The 26430-nt window shown below is 36.2% G+C and overlaps 1 long non-coding RNA gene across 1 annotated transcript in view; it reads right to left on the bottom strand.

The window, feature by feature from the left end:
* The window catches only part of LOC118524503 (uncharacterized), an 82932-nt gene that overhangs the window by 17215 nt on the left and 39287 nt on the right, over positions 1-26430 (bottom strand). Inside the window, exon 3 of the long non-coding RNA XR_013440909.1 lies at positions 8481-8566. This is a non-coding gene — a long non-coding RNA (uncharacterized LOC118524503). The remainder of the gene's footprint in view (positions 1-8480; positions 8567-26430) is intronic.

Genomic DNA, 26430 nt, shown 5'->3' with positions numbered 1-26430 from the left:
GGGCTGGACTGGAAACTAGGTGGACAGTTATGACAATGACAGCAATGTGGAGCCAGCAGACCTGGGAGAGGGAGAGGTGGAAAGCAAGAGTTGTGTGTGGCTATGTCAAGTCTGAGACAATTACTATACTTGAGAGTGAAAATTTCAAGCAGTCGGGCAAGACAGTTCAGAGGCATAAAGACACAAATGGTTTCAGTGATCAGCACTGCAATCGCGGGAACAGTAGTTACGGAGGGTACAGAAATAAATGACCCTGTTCCCTTGCGTGAGGAGCCATCAGAGGATTGGAGAGATGGTCACATCCATAGCTGAATGTATTATACGTGAGATCTTTGGCAATTGCTCTAACAGGCCCCCAAGAAAAGCACTTTAGAAACTTTAAAAGGGAGTGACTAATTCTGACTCCTGCCACCTTTGATATCTCACTGCCAAGTTATTCTGCTCTTCCGAAAAACTGCTCTACCTTCCCACTTCACTTCCTTCGGGATAGAGTCTATTACTCTTCCAGGCCCATCATTTTCTAAAGCTACTAGGGGAAGCTGCAATTATTTTTCCATGGCTAATGCCTTAATGCTATCAACATTTTACAGAGTTAAAGATTGTCTGTGATGGTGTTGTTAAATGGGCTGCTTCTGTAGACTTCCAGGTTTCGTATTCTAGGGATTTTGATAGGCTTTTATAGGCTAAATATGAGAGCATGGCCTTAAACCAATTCTAGCACTTTTTAGCACAGCATTTATACTAATCTGTTTGAGCTGTATCAAGAACCATATGATCGGTGGTGCTTACACTCTCAAATCACCCTGCAGTTCCTGATGTAACATTTTCGTACATAATTTCCTTATTGAATAGATGGTTTATAAGTATTCAGAAAAATTAGTGGTTGGTGAAACCAATTGCCAAAAAAAAAAAAAAAGTTTATTTTCGTGCAAAACAATTTTCAATTCATTTCGTTTTTCTTAATGTAAGGTTTTAATGTGCCTTAATATGTATTTAACTATAGTTGTTAAGCCTATAAAGTCAAGAATTTGTGAATTAACTAGTAAAAATTTACATTATAAGTGGGATAGGCTTTAGAAGAGCCACAACAAGATAATGACCAAATAACACACACACACATCGAACTGTGCTGTGAATGGTATTTCTTTGCAAATAATAAATCCAAAGAAACATGTTTCATACATAAATATGTATAGATTCCAATCAAAAATATGTTTTTTAGGGAAATAAGGTCTTTATCAATAGAAAACTGCATATTTTATTTTATTTATTTATTTTTTTTAATTTATTCATGAGAGACAGAGAGAGAGAGAGGCAGAGGGAGAAGCAGGCTCCCAAGGAGTAGGGAGCCTGATGCAGGGCCCGATCCCAGGACCCTGGGATCATGACCTGAGCCGAAGGCAGATGCTTAACCATCTGAGCCACCCAGGTGCCCCAGAAAACTGCATATTTTAAACACTCAGACTACTCCAAAGCTCCCTGCCCACATGATGTCCAGTGCCCTGTCCCCTTCTCAAAAAGCAGTTTCCCATTAAGGTATAGAATATCAGGCCTGGAAAGAACCTTAGAGATCATCTGAGTTGGCCAACAAATTCACTTGTATGCACACACCTATGTTACACAAACACATATTCTGAGCCCCAGGAAGCTTGGTGATGTATGCATGGTCATATCACTGGGACAAGAATTCTTCAAGTTCCCAGCCATAGGCCACCGAAACAAATCTGAGCCTTCCATCAATCCATATTTTACTTTCCTTCATAGAGCTGATCTACAGGTAGAGAAAATAATTTTATTAAATGAATCTACCCTGAGATATGAATCCCCTTCTTCTAACCCTCACCAGAATTATTTACTGAATTATTATTCAGTGATAATTAAATTTATTATCATTAATTATTATTAAAATTGTTACTAAAGAATTATTGACTACTGCAAATATAATTTGTAAGTGGTGGTATTTCTGCAGTGAGACAGTTTAGGGGCAGGGGGCCTTTTCCAGAACAGTTGAGATCACATACTTACCTTCACCGCATGTTCAAGACCACTGCAGCTAAAGGAAAGCAAGGAGAAATTCCTGGCTCCCTTCACTCTCCTCTATGGAAAGAAGGCCTGGGGTAAGCTTTGTCTGATCTTCTTCTCCCTTACCCAGTATTTGTTGCTGGTTGCTCGCTCAGGCCCTGATGCCCTAGTCTAATTCTTGCCCCTCAGTGATGGTGACAATCACTACCTTAGAGGTAAAGGGCTTTGCATATCAGGCTGGCCCTTTAACCCATCCCTACCTGACCCATCCCACAAAAATACCGAGGATGCAGAGAATCCCTGATGCCCTAGGACACAGACCCAGGTATACCTAGGAGGTTCCCAGGACAGTTTACAGCTTCACTCAGTTTACCTCCCCCATCCCCCCATTTCTCTAGTCCACCTCTTTCTTTAGGAAAAAGAAAATGACAATAGCAATTTTGACAATCCTGTACCTCCCTGTAAGAAGTACCCCTCTGATTCCCTTTCCTTCTTGCTTGGAAAGAGTGTTGCTGTGGCTCATCGGGTGAGCTTGACCCCAAGGCTGTGCTTCCTCAGGGGACTCCTCCAAGTGAGTCCAAAAAAAATCCCATTCAAGGGAAGCTACCCTCTGCCCCAGCCTCATCCTGTGGAGGAACAGGGGCTCTGCCTCTGAGGAGCTAGGGGATAATATGCAATTCTGAAAGGCAAACGTGGCAGCCTGCTTTCTTCGCCTCTAGCAGAACAGAGCTTTACTCTTCATTTATTCCTCAGAGTCTGGTAGCCAGCTCAGAAAACAGAGGAATCTGCTCCCATTTAAAAAAAAAAAAAAAAAAGTTAGAGTGTATTAGATTCAGCTTTGGAAAAAAAAAAAGGAATTTTAAATGTGGAGAAAAACCTTTGTTTAATCACATCAAGTCTATGTCACAAACTGAAAAATGCCAGGAAATTCCAAGCTAACAGCAGATACTTCATCTATAACTCATGCCATGGGGCTTATTTTTATTCTTTCATGTGCCTGCAAACAGAAGATGAAGGATTAGAAAAACTGAGTTGTGTGTGTCTTGTTTTTGGTTTTGTTTTGTTTTGGTTTGGTTTTTTGGTCTTGTCAGTTCATGTCATAAACTTGGCATTACTCTGTGTTTTTTTTTAAGTTTAGTAAGAATATGAGATTATACTGATCGTGTTCTCCAATTTCTTGTTAGTGCTGAACAAGCACTTTTGGCACTCACAACTCAAATTACTGCCATGTTGCTCTGTGCCTTAGTATGTTTGGCTATGAACTCAAGTGTCTTGACCCACCATCTATCTTTAAGGCCTGAGAAAGAAATCATTTTAGCATTCCTGCTCTTAGCTCATATATATATAAATCTATGATCTATGACATGCCTGCAACTCTGAAGTTAGCACAAAACTACGAAGAACAAAAAGAGCGGAGGGGACAGGGTGGGGGTGGGAGGGTGAAAAAAAAAAAAAAAAGCAACAAAGACCCACAAGCAGAATAATATAAAATCTGCTTTGTGCCCAGCCATGGGTTCTGGATCTTATAAAAGGGGGTACGGAATGTATGTAACTCCAAAAATATGTAACTCTTTCTCTTTTAAATGTGGAAAGCGTTCATTTTTCAATCTGAGTGCCCTGAATTTCTGTATTTGTTTAAGAGCCGTGTGGTACCTAAGAAAAATATGGAGCCCGCCACAAATAGTGCAGTTCAGCTTTCCAAGGATTTGAAAGCTTGATCACTGCAAATGTCTGGGAATAAAGAAGAAAAAACGAAATATTAACACAAGTATAGCTTAGTGGCATAATCAGGATTATGGTTGTCAGTCATTGTAACAGAAGAACAAAGCATGCCAAGGAACAGTGATAGCAATATGGCTTTAGCAAAATAGAGAATGCACTGTAATAGGTTAAACTTTAGGATCAGGTCTCAATCAGTAAGCATTTATTGAGGACCAACCAACTGCATGCTTCAGTTCCTAGAAATGTAAACTATGGAACGTGCTGTAAATTAGCTTCTAATCTAGTTTCAATATGACAGTATGGCATATAGGATACAGGATAGCGTACATGTAGCTCCCAGGACTTAAAAGTTCTTGTACAAGAGGGCGCCTGGGTGGCTCAGTCAGCTAAGCGGCTGCCTTCGCGGCTCAGGTCATGATCCCAGAGTCCTGGGATCGAGCCCCGCATCGGGCTTCCTGCTCCGCGGGGAGTCTGCTTCTCCCTCTCCCTCTGCCTGCCGCTCTCCCTGCTTGTGCTCACTCTCTCGCTCTGTCAAATAAATAAATAAAGTCTTAAAAAAAAAAAAAACTTAATGTACGAAGATTGCTGTGGAAACCCAGCAACCACTGCTGCAATGAGTGAATCCCTAACTCTGGAGTCTTACAGACTTGGGGTGGAATCTTACTTTAATTCATTCTTTTACCATGTTTATTGCTCACTCTGCAGGTGTGTCTGCGGTGGGCAGTGGCCGTGCAGCAGTGAGAGAGAAAAAGATACCACCCCTACCCTCACGGAGCTTAGAGCACAGTTCACAACACATACGTCGTTATCACACACATGCAAAATCCCAAATTGTTATAAATGCTGAGGGAAAAGTTTCAGGCAAACAAGAGAGTATCAGGAGGTTCCAATTCAGGCCAGGGAGTCAGACAAAACATCTCTAAGCATCTCTCAGGGGGAAACCAGGGAGAATATCAGCCTGCTAGATGCTCATGGAGCAGGGTGAGAAGTGGCAAAGAACAGCAAGCCCAGCCCCCCACCCCAAAAGAGAGTGCGGCACTTGGGATTGAAGTGATCTTGTCCACGAATCAACCTGCCTGAGGTTCAATCTTCTCATTAGCAAAGTTGAATACATTACTATCTACCACAGATTTATATTAGAAAATAAATATTTACAGAACATCTTTACAGAAAGAGCAGAATATCCTAGGAAAACTTACTGAGACCATACTGAAGGTCAGTGAATGCCTACTGAAGAGTCCTACAGACATAACAGGGAAAAAGCTGGTCAAATACGTACGGTGCCATAAGGAGGAGACAAATCCTGGAGAATAATGGGAAGACGTGATGTCTGTAGTGGGAGCTAATTAATGGTGGGGCCCTTAGAGGTCAACACTTCTTTTTTTAACTTCAGCAAAGTATTAGATTTATGAAGCAAGACATTTAGAAGTTCATATAACTAAATATACAAACTGATTTGTTTGTTTTGGATCATTCAGTGTCTGAGAGTGAATTATTCATTCAAGCATTAATAAATTAGAATTTTTCTATTTGGCAGTTGGCAAAATTTACTTAAGGAGATAAAAGAGATATCCACCAAGTTTGGACTGGCTTATGCGTTTTTTTTTTTCAGCTGGCTCAAATCTCCAATCTCCAAGTGTAGAAGGTTCAAGTTATTTATTAATGTGTATCTTTTACTCTACTGATTTATAGTACATGTGAAAACAAATCCTGAGATTGGTTGGAACTTAAGTATGAAAAGAGCAAGAATTTACCTGCACATTACTTAGCCCAATGATAACACCAACTTTGGTAGGAAAGAGAATCTGCTGTAAGAATCAAAGCCAATGGAATGTTTCTCTATCATGAAATAATTTTTAATGACACCCCATTCCCTTTCAAAATGTCACTGCTGTATCTTTTTTTTTTTCCCCATGACTTAAACATACTTTTTCTCTTACATTCTCTACTGCAGTATGTTTTTGGTGACTTCCAACTTCTGAAAACACTTACAGTTTTGGCCTATTCTTATCTAGATTCAATGGGAAAATGTCATTCTATCAACTATCCACATAAAAAATAATAGCCCCCAAAAGATGATATGTAGTCTAAGATCCATTAGAATTCAACTTTTTCTTAGAAGGAAAACTGAAGACTATTTGTTTGACTCCCCACTCCTTAAAAAACAACAACAACAACAAAAACACACCATGGCTACCTACTTGCATTCTGCTTTCTCATATTGTTCAAAAATCTCTCCTCAAAAATATGTCTCTGCAATTCATTTTATTCTACTTACTTTGATGAGCTTGATAGAAAGTAAAAGAACCCAGCATGATTTCTCTGTTTACTTATGAATTACAGAGATCATGCACAGCCCTTGCAAATTGTACAGCAATCATAGAAATATTTCCTGGGATCTGTCACTACTCATTTTTTCAGCACTCTTGGGTTCTTTTAAGGAGTATTGGTAAATATGCTTGTCCTCCATTTGTAACTTCTGATATTGAGGGAGGAAAAAAAAGCACAAAATTTAAATCCCAGAATTGCTCCATCTTTCTTAATCTAAGTATCATCAGTAGAGTTTTTACCCTTACCCTACCTATAGCTTAACAGAAAACCACATCTTTTCTCTTAAATTGGAGCTCATAGAAAGCATTTTTCCAGACCCTTCTCATTCTTTTCACATATCTGGCTGCATCTTTGATACATTATTGCTAGAAAACCGATTTAAATTGAAGTTTAATAAAATTATACATTATTTCTTGGTTAAAAATCTCCTATTCAGTACATTTCCTTGAATTTGACCTTGGATTTGAATTAATCTTCCACTGTAGTTCTCATTCATCATCTAAACCTAGTTTTTTCAATTTGCCTTTGCCTCATCTCCTGTCCTCCAATTGCCCCAACATTCCTTTGCCTCTCTAGCTACTAGTAGAAGTTGTATGCTGTGAGATTTCAAATCCAGCAACCTATCGTCATCAACCAATAAAGGCCTGCTTCTTGCCTACTGGATGCCAGGCACTCTGTTAGATTCTGTTGGGTGTAAAATGCATACATTGGATACAGTCTTTACCCTCAGATCCAAAGTCTGCTTGGACACAAAGCAATGGAAAAACAATTTGGACCTCAAGTTGCACTAAGTAAAGTAAAGAGAATTCAGAGAAAATTGAGGCAATTGAGGCTGAAACACACAGGGAAGGCTTCGAAGGCTTCGAAGGCTTCGAAGGGCCAGATTTTGACATGTAAAGAGGAAGATGGTAATCAGCTTGTGGACCAAACTATTTCTGTTGAGTGGCATACAAAGCAAGAGGATCCCAATATGCATCGAGCTTTGTGATGCATTTGTTAGGCTTGGGGGGATCCGTTCCTGAACATTAGGCAGCAAAGAGTCTGCCTATTAGGTTTTGTTGGAACAGTAACTGGAATAGCAGAGGCTGAGCAAGAGTGTAGTAACATTCATGTAAACTTTCCATTTTACCACATTTCATAGATTTTTCAAAGCATTCCACATTTGTGATCTCATTTGACTTTGTAAAGTAGATAGGAACCATATCTCTCATTTTAAAAATTAAAAAAAAAAAAAATGAGTCTCAGTGTAAGGAACTTTCCTGGTGCCTCCTGGTATTAGATACAGAATGTTAATGAAATCACAGGCCTTGTGATCCAGAGCTCAGAGCATTTCCCACTACAGCAAATGCAATAAAAAAAATCCCCAGTTTCAAGAATTATATAGTAGTGATTTTCCATGGATATGTTCCACAGAAGTAAGGCTTACAGAAAAGAATAAGTGTATTTATGAGATCTATCTATAAAATTTCTAATTACTGATTACAGGGGGAAAAAACCCAAACTCAGCTGAAAGTAAGACATATAAATCTTTTAGTTTGCATAATAATTTTAAACTACTTATATACTTATCTAAGAATAGTTTTAACTAATTTTTTTATTTCAAATGTCTAGCTTATTTATGACCATTCATATATTACAAGTCCTAAAGATGAACAGAGACTTTTTCATTGCCTACCAAAACCAGAGTTCAGGTTCAGCTTATGACCAGTGGATTTTTTTTTTTTTTTTTAAAGATTTTATTTGACAGAGAGAGAGAGACAGCGAGAGAGGGAACACAAGCAGGGGGAGTGGGAGAGTGAGAAGCAGGCTTCCCGCAGAGTAGGGAGCCCGATGCGGGGCTCGATCCCAGGACCCTGGGATCATGACCCGAGCCGAAGGCAGACGCCTAACGACTGAGCCACCCAGGTGCCCCATGACCAGTGGATTTTAAGATGTGATTGCACCTGAAGGCTGTTTGAATTCTTTACCTAGCCTTCGACTTTCCCAGTAAGGCTAATTAGTATTAATTAGATAACTCTTTCTTAAAATAACACAAATACTCATTTGTTCTATTCTTTGCTTAAGATGCAAACATTTTAATTGCCCACATATTCGAAAATCCTAAGAATCTTGTTCATAGAATCTGAAGCATGTTTCCTTTATTTATGGTCTAAAGAACTCAATAAAGTATTATGGAATGTGGGCAACCACTATTGTTTTTGTTATTGTTCATTATTTACAGTGCACATATAATCATAGTGACCATTGATTAAACTCTAACCTTGAGCAAGGAACGGTGCTACTATTACAGATATTAACTCATTAATTACCTCAAGAACTTTATTAGGGGAATATCATTACCCACATTTTATACATTTAAAAAAAATTGGGTTTTGGCAGTAACTGGGTATAGAAAGATCACTTACTGTGGCCATTTCATTATTGGGATACTTCTACAAAATGGAAAATGTAAACATAACTGTTGTTGCGTTGTTTCCTCTTCTCTGTTACCCTAAACAAAAATGCATTCAGTTAGCTCTTTTCCTTCTGCTAACAGATAGATGTGGTGCTATAAATAAATCAGACAAAACATATTCAAATGAATGCAGAGTTATTTTCATGGATACCCATCCATCTCTGTTAATTCCACTCACCTGGGGCTCCTCCCAGGAGGCGGAGAAGGATCGTGCAGGTGCCTGCTCTGTGGGTGATATTTTTCTAGAGATAATGTAAAGCCCAAATTGACATTATTCACTTATCTATATCCTTAACTGGGTAAGTGCCATTAATTATGTGCCAGTAGAAAAAGTGCTAAGAACAGCACACTTCTCCTCTATGCCACCTTACTGAGCTCTTCCTCCACTCCTCCACCCTGAGACATCTACTACTTTAGGCTACAGCTTGTTGGATTTAATCTTTAGTCTTCTAAAAACTGGGAAACTTCAGTTGCCCTCAGCAAACATTTGTTTACTTATTCATTATTTACTGGTATATATTTATTACTTACTATTACTTTTACCCATCTATTACCTACTATTGATGCACTAACAGCTGTCTGTTACTGGTGATCACATACCATATATCATTACTGGTGATACATGTTCTCTTTCCCAAGATTATTTGGATTTTAACAAGGGAAATGCCTTAACTCAAAGTAATGAATATTAGGCATTAACAAATATGTTAGAGGCTACACATTTGGATGGAAGGCCTCACTAGTTGCCCTCAAATCCTACCTGGAAGCACTGATCTACAAGTTTTTCTAGCCTTGATCATCCACCTCAACATTCACTGATAATCTTCTCAAGTACGAACTCCTACTTTTTTTTTTTTCCTTTCAAGATTTTATTTAAATTCTAGTTAGTTAACATACAGTGTAGTATTAGTTTCAGGGGTAGAATTTAATGATCCATCACTTTCATAAACATCCAGTGCTCATTACAACACGTGCCCTCTTTAATGCCCATCACCCAGTTACCCCATCCCCACACCCACCTCCCCTCCAGCAACCCTCAATTTGTTCCCTATTGTTAAGAGTCTCTTATGATTTGCCTTCCTCTTTGTTTTTATCTTATTTTATTTTTCCTTCCCTTCCCCTCTGTTCATCTGTTTTGTTTCTTAAATTCCACATCTGAGTGAAATCATATGGTATTTATCTTTCTCTGACTGACTTCTCTTGCTTAACATAATACACTCTAGTTCCAACCACGTTGTTGCAAATGGTAAGATTTCATTCTTTTTATGGGTGAGTAATATTCCAGTGTGTGTGTGTGTATACACACATACCACATCTTCTTTATCCATTCATCAGTTGATGGACATTTGGGCTCAGTCCATATTTTGGCTATTGTGGATAGTGCTGCTATAAACATTGGGGTGCCCCTTAAAATCACTATTTTTGAATCCTTTGGAAAAATACCTAGTAGTGCAATTCCTGGGTTGTAAGGTAGTTCAGTTCTATTTTCAACTTTTTTTGAAAAACCTCCATACTTTTTTTTCCAGAGTGGCTGCACCAGTTTGCATTCCCACCAACAATGTAAGAGGGTTCCCCTTTCTTTGCATCCTCACCAACATCTGTCTTTTCCTGAGTTGTTCATTTTAGCCATTATGACTGGTGTGAGGTGACACCTCATTGTGGTTTTGATTTGTATTTCCCTGATGCCGAGTGATGTGCATGTGTCTATTTTTCATGTGTCTGTTGGCCATCTGTACGTTGTCTTTGGAGAAATGTCTGTTCATGTCTTCTGAACATTTCTTAACTGAATTTTTTAGTTAAGATGTCCTTTTTTGGATGTTGAGTTTGATAACTTCTTTACAGATTTTGGATACTAGCTCTTTATCCGATATGTCATTTGCAAATATCATCTCCCATTCCATTGGTTGTCTTTTAGTTCTGTTGATTGTTTCCTTTGCTGTGCAGAAGCTTTTTAGCTTGATGAAGTCCCAAAAGTTCATTTTTGCTTTTGTTTCCCTTGTCTAGGAAGAAGTTGCTGCAGCTGAGGTCAAAGAGGTTGCTGCCTGTGTTCTCCTCTAGGATTTTGTTGGATTCCTGTCTCACATTTAGGTCTTTCATCTATTTTGAATTTATTTTTGTTTGGTGTAAGAAAGTGGTCCAGTTTCATTCTTCTGCATGTGGCTGTCCAATTTTCCCAACACCATTTGTTAAGGAGACTGTCCTTTTTTTCTTGGATACTCTTTTCTGCTTTGTCGAAGATTAATTGACCATATAGTTGTGGGTCCATTTCTGGGCTCCCTATTCTATTCCTTTGATCTATGTGTCTGTTTTTGTGCCAGTACCATACTGTTTTGATCATTACAGCTTTGTAATACAGCTTGAAATCTGGAATTGTGATGCCACCAGCTTTGGTTTTCTTTTTCAGCATTTCTTTGGCTAATCAGGATCTTTTCTGGTTCTATACAAATTTTAGAATTGTTTGTTCTAGCTCTGTGAAAAGTGCTGGTGTTATTTTGATAGCGATTGCTTTAAATATGTACATTGCTTTGGATAGTCTAGACATTTTAACCATATTTGTTCTTGAGCACAGAACATTTTTCCATTTCTTTGTGTCTTCCTCAATTTCTTTCATAAGTGTTCTATGGTTTTCAGAGTACATATCTTTTGCCTCTTTGGTTAGGTTTATTCCTAGGTATCTTATGGGTTTTGGTGCAATTGTAAATGGGATTGATTCCTTGATTTCTCTTTCTGCTGCTTCATTGTAGGTGTATAGAAAGCAACAGACCTCTGTACATTGATTTTATATCCTGCAATGTTGCTGAATTCCTGTATCAGTTCTAGAAATTTTTTGGTGGAGGCTTTCAAACCCCTGCCTTTAGAACTATCTTCCCAGACCACCAGAGTGTGGGTGTATTTAGTTCTGTTCAATTTCAACATGAAAGGTATCTGATTTTTTGGTAACAAGACATGCTGAGAGAAAAATTCTGAGAGCAGGTCTTCTCCATAGTATGCTATTTATGAAACACCCTTCTGTAAACAGTTCTGGGAGTGAGGGGAGAGAGGTGAAGAACAGGTGAAAAAGTAAGACAGTTGCTTCCTTGAAAGGAGTCCATGATGTTGAGTCCACGATGTTGAGGGATGGGGAAGATATTAACACACACTCATTAATACACATAGAAAGTGATAAATAAAGGAGACAATGGGGAATGGTGCTGAGTGTGTATTGGAAATGGAAGCGTCCCACCTCAAGGGTCAAAATGGAAACATTGGTGTCATATTTGGAATTACTGCCCTTCACTCCTTTTTCGCAGGGTGTGGCAGTTGAGTAACATTAATATGCTTATTTTCTTGCATGCTTACATTTTACTGGTTCAGCCATCTTCCTCCTAGCCTTCATGACCTTTAGTACTGTCTGCTATGCAGTGGAGTTACATGGGGTCCTGAAAAGTTTCTAAACCTCAGGCTTATGGATCACTTGCCTGAGAGTCACCTAGGACATCCATTGAAAATATGGCTTTCTCCTACTCTATTCCAAACACATGAATCACTGGGACTCTAAACCAGCATTTTAACATGTTCTCTAGATGTTTCTAATGAACATCAAAGTTTACAAACTGCACTAAAAATAGCAGTAGACTAGAATTACTAAACCCTCATTTAGTTCATATCTAAAATTAAGAGTTGGATTAAATCATCTCCAAGTTAACATCCATCACAGATATTTCATGATTCTAGGTTAAACATTTCTATTGTCCTGTGTATTTCCTTTGGATATTTTGTATAATTTTTCTTGGTTTTTTTTTCCCTCCAGTGTTTAATTCTGTAAAGCTTTTATTCCCCCTCACTTAGGATGTCTCTTAACTTATGATTATGAAAACAACAGGACAATATGGTTTACTTTGGACATTTGGATAACCTTATATGTAACTGATTTAAGGAATAATGGAAGCACACTAGACTCTGATGGAAGCATTACTCCTGAAAAATTCATTTGGTTTAAACCCCAAATCATAAATTTTCAAATGTGGAATAGAGGAGGAGTTTCTGCTTATGCTCTATTACTAACCCAACCCTCTAGGACTTGTACTTTATTTGCCCTTTGTCTAAAATATGAGTCCTAAGCATGCAATTAATAAATAAGAGATGTTTTTAAAACAAGTATTTTAAGATGTCTCATCAGAATTAGCTCTGTTCTTGTTAAGCTATAAGACTGCACATTCCACCAGACAGGATACTCAATTTAAACAATTAAAGGTTTTCCAAACGAGTGTTTATTAATTGAGCCCTAGCATTACAGTGAAGTCCCTTTGCACTTCCTCTTGTCAAACCTATTGAGGATGCAATGCAGAGCTATTTGGCAAGTGGCCACACTGTAAAGCAGCAGGACATATCTGGCAGATTTATAAGTTGCCAGACTTTTGCCATTTGGCTTGCTAGCATGCTTTCTATTTTTTTCCTCTTTCCTTTTTTTGTCCTTCACATAAAAATATGGTTTTTTTCCTCAGCAGAATTATAATTCATAGATATAATTAGCATCATGTTAATTATCAATAATTAAATCAAAACATCACTTTACAAAATTTTTGCAAAGTGCACAGAATTCTTTCAGGAGAATTTTCTCAAGATCACATAGGGTAATCTTCAACAGGAAGGTGCGCAGTATTGATCTACAAATATTAATTGTAAATGTCCACGTTCTATGCACAAACCCCATTTACCTCCAAAACATGTCAATTTTACTTTACGTAAATGCAAATCATATAATAGTATCTATGAAGCAAACCAAAATTCCTTTTTTCTTTTCCCTAAAGGAAATCCAAGTTTCAGTGAGTTTGACCTTTTCCATCATTAATATATGTCTTGACTGAATATGACTGTATGTTGGATTCCCAAACTGATTTCTTAAGCCCACTGCATCATATTTAATAACAAACAAAAGAAAAAACTCTGGCCTGAAACCTGAGCAAGAAGGGCCCCTGCTTTGGGCCCTATATTTTAAAGGACTCTGCATGTTACAAACAGAAAACAAAACTGCATAAAGGAAAACATGAGTGCCTCTGTCACTCAGGATGCAGAACTCAGTTCTGGAAGCTGAACTACACCTGAATCCCTAAATACCTGCTTTCCTGACTAACACTATTCAAGCCCCAGGGAAACGCTTCATCACATCTTTTGCTCCATATCCTCAAAAGTCCATGAAGTGTGCCATGAGAGGTACACGTTGCTTCAAAGTACGGAGATGATTCGGAGGCGAACACATTAAGAAAAAAGACAAATGAATTAACTTACCAAATCCTTCCTTTCAGCATAAATGCAATGAATTTTTGCATAATGAAATATTATTTCCCAGGAGTGCTGACAGCATCCTTTTATGCTTCTTTTATGTCCCAATTTGTGGTTTTAAGGTACTTGTAGGTTAGGTTACCCTACACAAAAGTTGCATGTGGTAACTTTTGCAATAGTTTAGCAATATTAAATAATTCCTGTTATCCTTAAATATGTATATATGTGGTCAGATAACATGCTTAAGGCACAATATTGACTCTACATTGGAAACTAGATGGGTACTGAATGTTGAGTATTTTAACAACAACAAAAAAATACTTAACAAGCTTCAATTAACTTTTTTAAATAAAATTTTTAAAATAAAATGTAAAATATTTAAATAATTTTAATACATTTCATATACGTAAATTTAAAATGTGCATTTGCCTTTAATTTTAATTAGATAAACTTAATATTTTAGAAGAAAAATATACTTTCTTAAAATCATATATGAAAACTATTTTTAATACTTTACATTTACTTTAATTTATATCCTGACTATGATGTATTCAATGTATATACTTCTAATCCTTTAGATCATTACTGTCAATACACAAAAATAACTTAAAATTTTTTATTATAGCAATATAATTAGAACTGAAATGTTCTGAAATAAGTAAGTTATGTATTTATATTATTACTCATCAAAAAATCTGAATCATAAATAGAATACTTAAACATGTGCAAAACTAATTAAATTCAGTTGTCTTTCATATTTTCTTAACTTTCAATGTATAAAAATCTGAGCCTTGCACAAATTCTCTTTTGGTATTGAAGTATATTTGAAAAAGTAGGAGGGTTGAACAAATTTAATCAAAAGTGTGATAACTCAGTTTATATCTTTTAAATATTTAAACATACAGTGTATATCTAATATATGATTTTATTCTTGTTCTTACCTCTCCAATATCAGGGAAGTTCTGTTTAACAATGTAAATGTTTACCACCAATGGATATGGAGTCTCAAATTAAGACCATCTTTTATAAGTGGAATCCTTATCCATGTTTAGTATTAACTAAGTGCATATAACACAGTAACTTAAAAATTAAATCATGGAGAAAAATCACAATATATAGTACTAGTCCAATTTATTCCTTTAGTACATGGTTTACGGCAAACACTCATAAAAAGTAGACTTGAATTATTCCTAATAGGCACAAATACTGTTCAAAATCATCAAATTACCAGAAAGTTGGAGCTTAAAAATTATTTTCACAGCATTTGTATTGAAAAGCCTCTTCTCAGCTAACCTCAGTTCCATTTTAGAAATCTTGGTATAGGAAAAGTCAGTTAATTGGTGAATAAAACATTTGTTGGCATGTTCAAACTTCATAAGAAACTCTTATTCCTCCATGTTAGTATCTGTCTTAATTATGCATGGTCATCTTTTCCTCTACAGTCTTTTCCATGGCAATTATAACCCCCAAGGCATTAGGTTAATAAAAATGGATACTTTAAAATCAGATTGGAAAAAGAATCAAAGCAAAGCATCATCAAATGTTGTCACCATAGAACAGCATTCTTACAAAAATATCCCATCATCTCCTAGAAAAATGATTGCATTTGCAATGACTTAAGAATCCAATAGTGGATCCAAACAGATATAAATTGATATAGGCACAAACCTGAATTGAAGAACTGTAAATCAAAGCAATTCTTTTCAGAAATTAAGAATAAATCCTGATAAACAACAAAAGACCTCAAGTAGCTAAAGCAATCTTAAAAAAGAAGAAGAAAACTGGAGGTATCACAATCCCAGATTTCAAGATATACTACAAAGGTGTAGTAATCAAAACAGTGTGGTACCGGCACAAAAATAGATACATAGATCAGTGAAACAGAATAGAGAGCCCAGAAATAAACCCACACTTACATGGTCAATTAATCTTCAACAAAGGAGGCAAAAATATGCAATGGGAAAAAGACAATCTCTTCAAGAAATGGTGTTGGGAAAACTGAACAGCTACATGCAAAAGAATGAAACTGGACCACTTTCTTACACCAACACAAAAATAAACTCAAAATGGATTAAGGACTTAAATGTGAGACCTGAAACCATAAAAATTCTAAAGGAGAGCACAGGCAGTAATTTATCTGGCATCAGCTGTAACAACATTTTTCAAGATATGTCTCCTGAGGCAAGGGAAATAAAAGTAAAAATAAACTAGTGAGACTTGATCAAAATAAAAAGCTTCTGCACAGTGAAGGAAACAATCAACACAACTAAAAGGCAACCTACCGAATGGGAGAAGATATTTGAAAATGACATATCTGATAAAGGGTTAGTATCCAAAATATATAAAGAACTTCTACAACTCAGCACCCAAAAAACAAATAATCCTATTAAAAAATGGGCAGAAGACATAAACAGACATTTCTGCAAAGAAGACATACAGATAGCCAACAGACACATGAAAAGATGTTCGACATCACTCGTCATCGGGGAAATGCAAATCAAAACCACAATGAGATATCACCTCATACCTATCAGTATGTCTAAAATCAGAAACACAAGTAACAACAAGTGTTGGTGAGGATGTGGAGAAAAAGGAACCCTGTGCACTATTGATGGGAATGCAAACTGCTGCAGCCACTGTGGAAGTTTTGAGATTCCTCAAAAACTGGAAACAGAATTACCATGTTATCTGGTAATTCCATTACTGGGTATTTACCTGAAGAATACAGAAACTCTAATTGAAAAGATATATGCACCCCTATGTTTATTGTAGTATTATTTACAATAGCCAAGTTATGTAAGCAGCCAAGTGTCCATTGATAGATGAATGGGTAAAGAAGTGGGATATATATACAATGGAATATTACTCAGCCATAAACCTAGAATGAAATCTTGCCATTTGCAACAACATGGATGGATCTAGAGGGCATAATGCTAAGTGAAATAAATTAGTCACAGAAAGACAAATACCATATGATTTCAGTCATTTGTGGAATCAAGTCCAACAAAGAAAAAAGAAACCAACCAGAAAACAGTCTCTTAAATATAGAGAACAAACTGATGGCTATCAGAGGGGAGGTGGGTGGGGTGATGGGTCAAATAGGTGATAGGGACTAAAGAGTACACTTATCATGATGAGCACTGAGTAATGTATAGAATTGTTGAATCACTATATTGTACACCTGAAATTAATGTAATACTGTATGTTAACTATAATGGAATTAAAAAAAATTTAAAGAATAAAATATGTGAAAAAAAAATCCTAATAAAAATAGAGATCTCTGAAAGCCATATTTTAATATGAAATCATGAAAATATCTATAGACCATCTAAAAACAAGGGATGTGATTACTCAACTATATGAAAGAACACACACACACACACACAAAGGTAAGGAACAGTTGGTTATTTGAAAATAATCTACTGTGATCATTCACTCAATACAACAAATTATTCTTTTTTTTCAAGAGATTTTAAAATCTTAGACCAAAGTTAGTGTAATATTCCTGGATTTTACTTTGCTTTGTATATCACTTCAGGTCATAAGAAAGTAAAAATTTTTAAAAATATTCTCTTCATCTGTTCACAAATATAATTTTGCTCTGGTCTCTCTATTTCAAAACACTCCATGAATATATCTGACGTAGGCAAGAGGTTAGTCGCTTTTTTCTTTATTTGCAAACTTTCTTTTCTCTAAATCCCAACAGGAATCTGTGACAGTTAGTTGCCAGAAAGTACTCTCATTTTGTAATAATCCGATTTTACTATCATTGGAAAGAATAGGAAATGATGTGAACTAAAAAGAGATTTTGTCTTAAACATTTTGGAAAATAAAAGAAAATTTCAAATGACATCTTCAGAGAGCTGGAAAAATAATGTCATGTGTTCATCTTGGAAATTTTGATAAGTGTTACATTGTTGAATGAGGATACTTGATATACTTTACAGTCAACAGGTAAATAAATGTACTAGAACCTCTTTATCATTATCATTATTATTTTAAAAGTCCTCTTCAAATGACAGCATATAATTTCTATGAATCAAGTTAAGTTTTTTCAATACTTATGCTACTTAAATGAATTTTCATGCCGTCATTTATTCTTAAATTTGCTTTGAGAGTTGGTAATTACTGTAATGTACCATAATTCTTTCATATGAGCATTTAAGTTTAGCTTTATGATGTATACAGATGTGAAGAAAACTCTGTGGGAAAGATAAATAAAAAGAAAACCTTTTGCTTCACAGTATCAGTGTTTTTTCTTCAAATATTCTAAATGAGATTACAATTTTTAAAATGATTAGTGTTTTCCTATATATGTATAATATTTTCTTTCTAAAATAAACACTACTGGAAATCAGTATGAGGGTGGAATGATAATGACATGTTTTATAGAACAAGATAATGTACAGAGATGGGCATAACACTGAGAAATTATATTTCTTTGATGGAATCAGAATGATGCTTTGTCAGGATACCTTTTACATTTGCATTTATTTCTTTGGTTATATTCAAAGTCACAATCTACCCACATAGCTCTGCTTATACTGTGTTTGCAATCAATAAACACTATTCTTTAAGCTATCAGTTTGCAGATTTTGTAGACTTCTGCTTTCATTTCATTTCACTTCATCTCCAAGGTTCTTGGTTGTATTTTTATATTTAACTGAACATACCTTATATGAACATTGAATGGTCTGAAAACTATCTGGCCCTGAAAGGACATATTTATGTTAGTTCAACATCAGAGTCTCACCCATACTTATTAGATGAAATTACTGTTCATATAGAACTAATTATGTTTCTGGTTTTTATCATACATTAGCCTCAAAAAAGTGAGTAACACCTGGGAAAACAGGGCCTTAAATTTTGTACTGATACTTATAATTATAAAACCAATGATTCTATAGAAAAACACTGACCCAGTTTACCTTCAGTGGAAATGCAGTATGGAGGGACTCATCACATTGACTTGAACCACATCAAAAAATCAGGGAAAATGTTTTATTAAAGAGCCAGATATCTTCATTTAAAAACAACAGGGCTTAAGTCCCCAGGGAACTATTATTGACAAGTTGCAAAGTTACACTGGCCTCCTTTTCCTCAAAGCAAACTTTGAGATTACTCACCACTCAGACCAGCATCCATCCCGCCAGGCGCAGAACTCATCAGAAGACACCGCTGCACATAGTTGGAGCAAACCCTGCCCACCAGGCCTAGTGGTCACTGCAGGGAAATTACCTTGTCCCTGTGATGTTCCTATGTACTTCTGTGTGCTCTTTGAATAATTTATCAGTGATGGAAGGCTGTTTTTCTATAAATAAGAGTGTAGTGACTTTAATAACTAAAAATGTTATCTAAAGAATGACAGGAGCCGTTAACTGGAGACTTTCTATTCAAAGTGTAGTCCCCAGGCCAGCAACATTAGCATTATTCAGGAGCTGTTAGAAGTACAGCATCTCTGGCCCTGTCCTAGATCTGATGAATCAGAATCTGGGCTTAACAAGATCCCGAGATGATTCATTATGCACATTAAAGTTTGAGAAGCACAGAACTAGAGCATTTTTCTCAAAATATCTGTGGTTTTTATTAGTGATTTCTTTACAGTCTATATTTTTGTATAGACTATAATAAAATAAATTACTAGAATAAGGAAATAAAAGATACAAAGGCATACAAACTGCTACAAATATGATTTTTTATTGTACAAGACAAAAGAGCATTCTATCAAATTTGTAAGGTGTTTGGTGATAACTGTTTCACAAATATGCAATATCAAGATTGTCACCCACTTTACTGAAAATTGTTGGTTCATTACGCAATCTATCATCACCTATAGGAGCTCTGGTCTTTCAAGCTTCTAACTTCTATTTTTGCTTCTAAATTTTATCTGCCATTGGAAAACAGGTTGCATATTTTCCTTGCATGCATGCAGGTATTAAGGCCATTCAAAAAACAAAAACAGATAGAAAGACAAGAAAGTCCAGCTAACCAATTCCCATCTTTAAACAGTTGGGACCAAACTGCTTCTTATTTTGCAGATGCACAGAGAATGTATTTCATAGCTTAAACCTTCTTGACAGAAACGTTCACCCTCTCGCCTCAGCATGTAATAATAGTAGTCGATAATCAGTTTCTATATTATCTCGTAATGAAGAGAATAATCTCTAATTTAATGCATCACACTTTACAGAATTCATAATTTTTACTATGTTGCTAGGGGCACTGCTTAGTGCTGCTGTCTTTTTATTTTAATAGTGAGCCTTCCTTGTTGAGGAAAGCAGTGCATTGCTTGCATCCTAACCCAAGTTCCTCAACCTAGATAACTACTCCAGAACATTCTTCTGTCACAGCTGGCATCAGAACAAGTCACACACCATCAGACCATGCTCCTGCACAAAAATTAAACCTCAAACTGAATTTGTTGATAGTATAATCCTTCATAGTTTTCTTCCTTTCATACAGCTCAGAGCTAGCATTCATTGTCAGCTAGGTCAAAAAGTGATTCTTTCCATACATCATCATGTTCATATTGCACATATATGAAAAGAACTGCTATGTTAATGATATATATGCATTTGTCAAGTGCCATAAAAAATATCCTGCTAGTTTTGCTTATTCTTTGCGTAGGTCTTCTATAGAACTAACTAGTTCTTGAAAACATCGAACTGTAATGTCGTTGGAAACAGATGCATAATCTTCTCCTCTGCAGACTTCCAGTATTTCTAGCAAAGCATCTTTGATCCAGCCTCTCACTAGTGCTTCAGCATTTGGATGGTTTCTTATTCTTAACAACCCAAGTGCTACTTTACAAAAAAAGTGATAATTACTAGTATTTATATGTGAAATGTGAAACATTTTCTTCTGTTAGCTTTTGAATTTAATAGTCTTACTGTTAGACTCTTCTTTTTTAAACCTGCGGTCTATGATTTGTATGTAAATTACTCTTAACTTTTAATGGTATCTTTACATCATTAGCCATTGCCTCTTAGTTAATAACCAACTATGCTTTTTATACCCCACCATCAATTATGGCTACAAAGTAGAACTTGGTGTGTGAAGGATCATAATTCCAAGTACAAGCAGGACAAACTCCTTTGTTCTTTATTTTTTTGGAATCATTGTCACCATCATTAGCATTTTGTTTACTTCTGTATCGATAGTTATTAACCAAAAATAATCCAGTGAAACTTATTTTGCCTATATTAATTAGAAATGTAAATAAATAATACATGTAATGTCTGTTGTTTAGCTAATAATGTTAAGTTATAAATTTAATTTGATTAAAAGATAGTGATGGGGGGGCGCCTGGGTGGCTCAGTCGGTTAAGCGTCCGACTTTATTTTGGCTCAGGTCATGATCTCAGGGTCATGAGATGGAGCCCCACGTCAGGCTCTGTGCTGGGCGTGGAGCCTGGTTGAGATTCTCTCTTTCCCTCTCCTTTTGTCCCTCCCCTCTCCCTCCTTCTCTAAAAAAAAAAAAAAGAATGATTGGAAAATTACAAGTTATAAGAATAAACAAATGCTTGTGTTTTTTCTTATCCATACATTTTTGGGTTACAATTCACCAACCTGAAAATATCACATGTTGTATTCTTACTGTGCATGATTATCATGTACCTCATGCCACATGACACCATATAAGTTTCACAGTGGTCTAGCTGGCTTCTAACTGGCTTATACTCTGTTCATTGAGACAAGTCAGGAGCTTGACTATCACAACAATATTAAGTTGCAGTAAAAGTTCCGAAATGCTTGCTCTCAATTTCTGTATATATCTCGTTGCAGAGCATCAGACACACCATTTGCAAGCTGGTACCACTTCGTGGACCACACCTGACTAGCACTGATCTAGTCCGACTTTCAGTTTTATTGGATTTATTTCACTAGGGATCTATTGAGCACAGTGCCCTGCTATGAGGTGAAGGTGGTTAAAACATGTACATATACTGGAGATGCTAAAATTCTACCTAAGGAGACAAAGAAATGGATGGTATTTTTATATATGTAATTGCATGGGGTTTTACTGAGAGTATCCAGAGATGCAACTAAGTTCAAATAGAGGATTAGGGAAATTTTCCTAGAGAATATAATGCCTGAACTACATCTATTAAAAGATGAATGAGTAACGATAAAATATGGGAAATTTTTCCATGGAGAGAGAATTTCTTAAGGAATAGCACGTCCTAAGTGTGTGCTGGAGGAAGGGGTAGGAGGAGTGAGGACACAGTGAACACTCTGGTGCTTCTGAAGGGTGAAGTACAAGACAGGTCATGACAAAAGAGGGAAGTGCAAGGGCAGGAAGTTCACTTTACAAACCCAGGAATTGGACCCATGATGTCCCCTGAGAGATAAAGCAATTTGTTTCCTTATGTGTGCTTTGTTTCATTTATGAACACATGGGAGGCAGGCACAAAACCACCCCATTTCATTGATATCCAGTCTACTATGCAACACTCAGCCATTGTGCATCAGCTTTTTCTTATGGTCTTTAAATGTTTCCGTTATTCCTGTCACCCTAAAGTCTCCTTTGTAACTGTGACCATGACTCCTTAATTTCTCAAGAACTGATCATGCACTCAGGTGTTATTCTAGACCCTTGCTTCTCTCCTTCAAACTAAGTCCTTCTCTGATCTATTGCTATATTCATGAGGTCAAGAGGATGAAAAGAACAGGTTACACTGACTTTGGATAATTTTATTACGTGTAGGCAGATAATATTTAAAAACAAAACAGAGAACAAATTGAAGGATGCTGGAGGAGGGGTTGGGGACGGGGTGGGGATGGGCAAAATGGGCGAAGGGGGGTGGGGGCTATGGGCTTCCAGTTATGGAATGAATAAGTCACGGAGTTGGAAGTATAGGGAATATAGTCAACGATATCGTAATAACGTTGTATGGTGACAGATGACCGCTACACTTGTGAGCATAGCAGAAGGTACAGAGTTGTTGAATCACCATGTTGCACTCCTAAAACTAACGTAACATTGTGTGTCTTCTGTACTCAAATAATTAAACAAACAAACAAACCTTAAAAATATAGTGGGGAGATGTAAGTTGAAAGTCACTAGAAAAAGAAATAGCGCCTTTCTTTCTATATTTTTCATTTAAATATGCTCTTTTTCATCAATAATCAAAATCACTATGTTGTTAGGCTGAATTCCCATTCTAACTTCCTTTCATAAGCCTGTGGACCTTAAATAGCTGCCTGCTTCTTATGTTCTGACTCTCCTTTTATTTTTTTTTTCTGACTCTCCTTTTAAAATTCACTTTGTCCATGAATCCATCCACTTACTGTGAAAATAATTTGATCACTCCGAAGTGCTATTGATTTGCTTTTACTTTATGTCCTTTTTCCATTTCATCAGGGGTAAGAAACTGGATTTTACCCTTTCCAGTTAATTAATGTGTTTATCCATGAAGTTACATTACTTAAAGGTGCAAGCATACCTTTTAACACAGTATGTTCCTGGAAGCTGTATCAAAAAACAGATTATTTCAAAATGGAACCAACTTTTTTTATAGAAATAAATTTAAATCAGGAGATGTGTTTTTTTGTTTTAATTTCTTTCACTTGCTTAGGTATCTCTGTTTTTTTACTGACTCTAGCTACTCAGAATAAGAGAAACCAAAAATAAATTTATCTTTCATTTTGTGAATATACTTTGGGCAAGTAATACTTTAGAAGCAAACTCTACAATAATTTTTTTTAAAGATTTTATTTATTTATTATTTGGGGGGGAGAGAGAGAGAGAAAGAGAGATGGGGGAGGAGCAGAGGGAGAGGGACAAGCAGACTCCACGCTAAGCATGGAGCCCAACACAGGGCTCATAGTGGGGCCCGATCCCACCACTGTGAGAACATGACCTAAGCCAAAATCAAGAGTCCAACGCTTAAATGACTGAGCCACCCAGGTGCCCCTACAATCATTTAACCTTCTAAGGCAATTCTCTTCACTGAATAAAATTGATGTAAATGCCCACTATAAAAAAGAAATTGACACATTAAAAATACAATTTTATTGACTCATACAATAGGCTAACTATAACTATACGTTACTTAGATATTTAAAATAATTAATTTGTTTTCTGATTCAGAATCTGGAATAGCTTCTGGACTGAATTTGGGTGTCCCCACCATTTGAGATCATTGTCCAGGAAAGTTTGAATTACAGTCTTCCTTTTGCTTATACAAATGTCCTTATCAAAAGAAGACATTTTTACAATTGTCCCATAGACCTTAAAACATTCTCAAGGTCCTGAAATAAGTAGTTAGTATTTTTACTGTTGATGTAGTTAACATTTCTTAAAATAAAAAGCCAGTTTTTAAAGTAAGGACAAAGCCAATACTTTCCCCGTTTTCTTCCACTACCTCAGATAAAGTTTCTCACCTGAAGTTTCTTGATATATGCAGGGGTGTGATATCTGCTTAATAACTTATTAATAACTTATTCTGCTTAATAACCATCAGAAAATTATAAGTGCTATTACCCTATTCATTCTTTGTCACCCTAGGGCCATTTTGAGACTTGGTTGACAGTTGTCACTGACCTTAACACTTCATTGGAAAAATTAAAGCTTTATAAGTAAGTATTCAATAACCACTCTGTGTTTTCAAAAGAAACCTTAAAATTGCACCCGAAGAATTGTAAAAGCTGGACTAAGTAGTGCTAATTTGTGAGTATTTACTTGGGGTTGGGAATGCCAAATAGCAAATAAAAGGCACTGTGAGCTGTGGTGTGACTATTAATTGGTCAGTAAGAAATGAGAGATGTGGTGAAGTTCAAAGTTGTAGGAAATGACTAACCATAAGCAGCAATCCAGCAAAGTACTGAAAATCACATGCTCCAAATTCACTGTCTGTGGCCTCCACTACTTGTTTGGCAAAACTGCTTCAGACTCTCCAGGACAAGGGTAGAGTAAATCAAAGAGGCAACGATTGCTTGTGTTGTTTCCAGATTGTTTCAGTTCGTATGCAACAGCTAACCATTGCTCAGATCATTCTTTATAAAAGCAATTCAAATATTTTGAAAAGGATATCAGTGGTTTTTATCAACATATATAATGAGTAATTTGATTTTGTATCCTCTGGAATTCTCCCATTTCTCTTATATTAATTTTGTAATTTGGATTTTTCTGAATTCTCTCTTTACTCTGGGCTTGGTCATGGCATGCTGTGTTGTCTGTGGCCTCAGCCTCCCCACCAGTGGCTACATAAATAAGGTGCTCAAAAATGTGTGTGGAATTGCTTTCTTTTAAATCCCATTCCATTCCACAGATACACCTTTTTCTATTCCACAACTGCCCGCTCCCTTCTTTATTTTATTTAATTTTTTTTGGTCTTATTTCCTCCTCCACTCAAAAGGTTGCACTGATGAAAGTTAAAAATAACAAAAACCTACATGCTTTGTGTTTGCAAATAAGCTCACGAATGGAGTTCACATCTTTGATCTATTTCTTTTCTTTGTTCACATCTGTTGTCCATTTTAATAAAAATTCTCTTTCAGGGCTTGAACTGCAACTTTGATCCACCACCATGCTTTTGTCTACTGGTCCTCAGCATGAGGCATCAGGCACCAGAGATTTTCATGGGAGGAAAAGATAGAACATAAATCCCCAGTGATCTTCTAAAGAATGGATTTAATATTTTGACCGTACTTTTCTTTAGAGTACGAGGATATTTCTAGGGTAGGTCGGACACTTAGAACTGTGTTTTGAAGGACTACTTGCATTTTTTTTCCTACTCAAGAATAGGTAATGGTTAAACCTGATATTAAATGTCCGTGTTTAAAACAAAACAAAACAAAACAGAACAAAACCTCTGGATTAAGACATCACTGTGATCAGATTACAAAATGATTGCCAAAATTAGTTATTCACACTCAAGTGTGACATCAATACCATACCAAGTTGTGTGGCCTGTATTTTTGTTTGCATGTGTGTATGAGAACATGAGTTATGAAAGGAGAGAAATTAGTCAATTAGACATTCAAGCAAAACATTCTACTTGTAGTTTTATAAGGGAAATAGGGCCACCTAACCAGCTAAAACTTTTACTATCCAAATAATTGTTAAAACATTGTATGAATATATCTTATGAAGAGACTCTGATTGTGTGCTTTGGAAAGCTATTTAGACTTGGTCCTCCAGCCCCCAAGCTTGCTGTTCACTTAAAAGATTCTTTTTTGGTTGCATTTCTACCAGGTCCCTTGTGTTTTAATATAATGTATGCTTATATAATTCTCCTTGATAATGTGTTCTTATTAATTTATTTCTAAAACAAGAGAAAATGGCCCCCAAGGTCTTTATTAATCTCTGAGATTTTCTTTCTCGCTTATCGAAGAATATTAATTCATTTGAATTATATCCCAATTCCTTCTTTAGTAACAAGGGACTGTCCTAGCAATGCAGTGTTTGTGAGAAATGGGGCAGGGGAGGGAAGAAGAGATTTGTAGGTAAAGTGAAGAAGCAATTTCACAGGGGATTACTTTTTTTTTTTTGGAAGTGTTATGTTCAGGGTTTATGTTCGAGAGAAAGCTAGGGAAGAAGAACCATCAGTTGCTGTGGTCTCACTGCATTGCCCAATATCTTTTAAAGGTACCCTAATGAGATAAGCAACCCTATTTCTTCAACACAAAGCAGGA

This window comes from Halichoerus grypus, chromosome 9, assembly GCF_964656455.1.
Source record: "Halichoerus grypus chromosome 9, mHalGry1.hap1.1, whole genome shotgun sequence".
Classification (NCBI taxonomy): Eukaryota; Metazoa; Chordata; class Mammalia; order Carnivora; family Phocidae; genus Halichoerus; species Halichoerus grypus.
The sequence above is the reverse complement of the archived record's forward strand: the minus strand, read 5'-3'. Positions and strand labels throughout refer to the sequence as shown.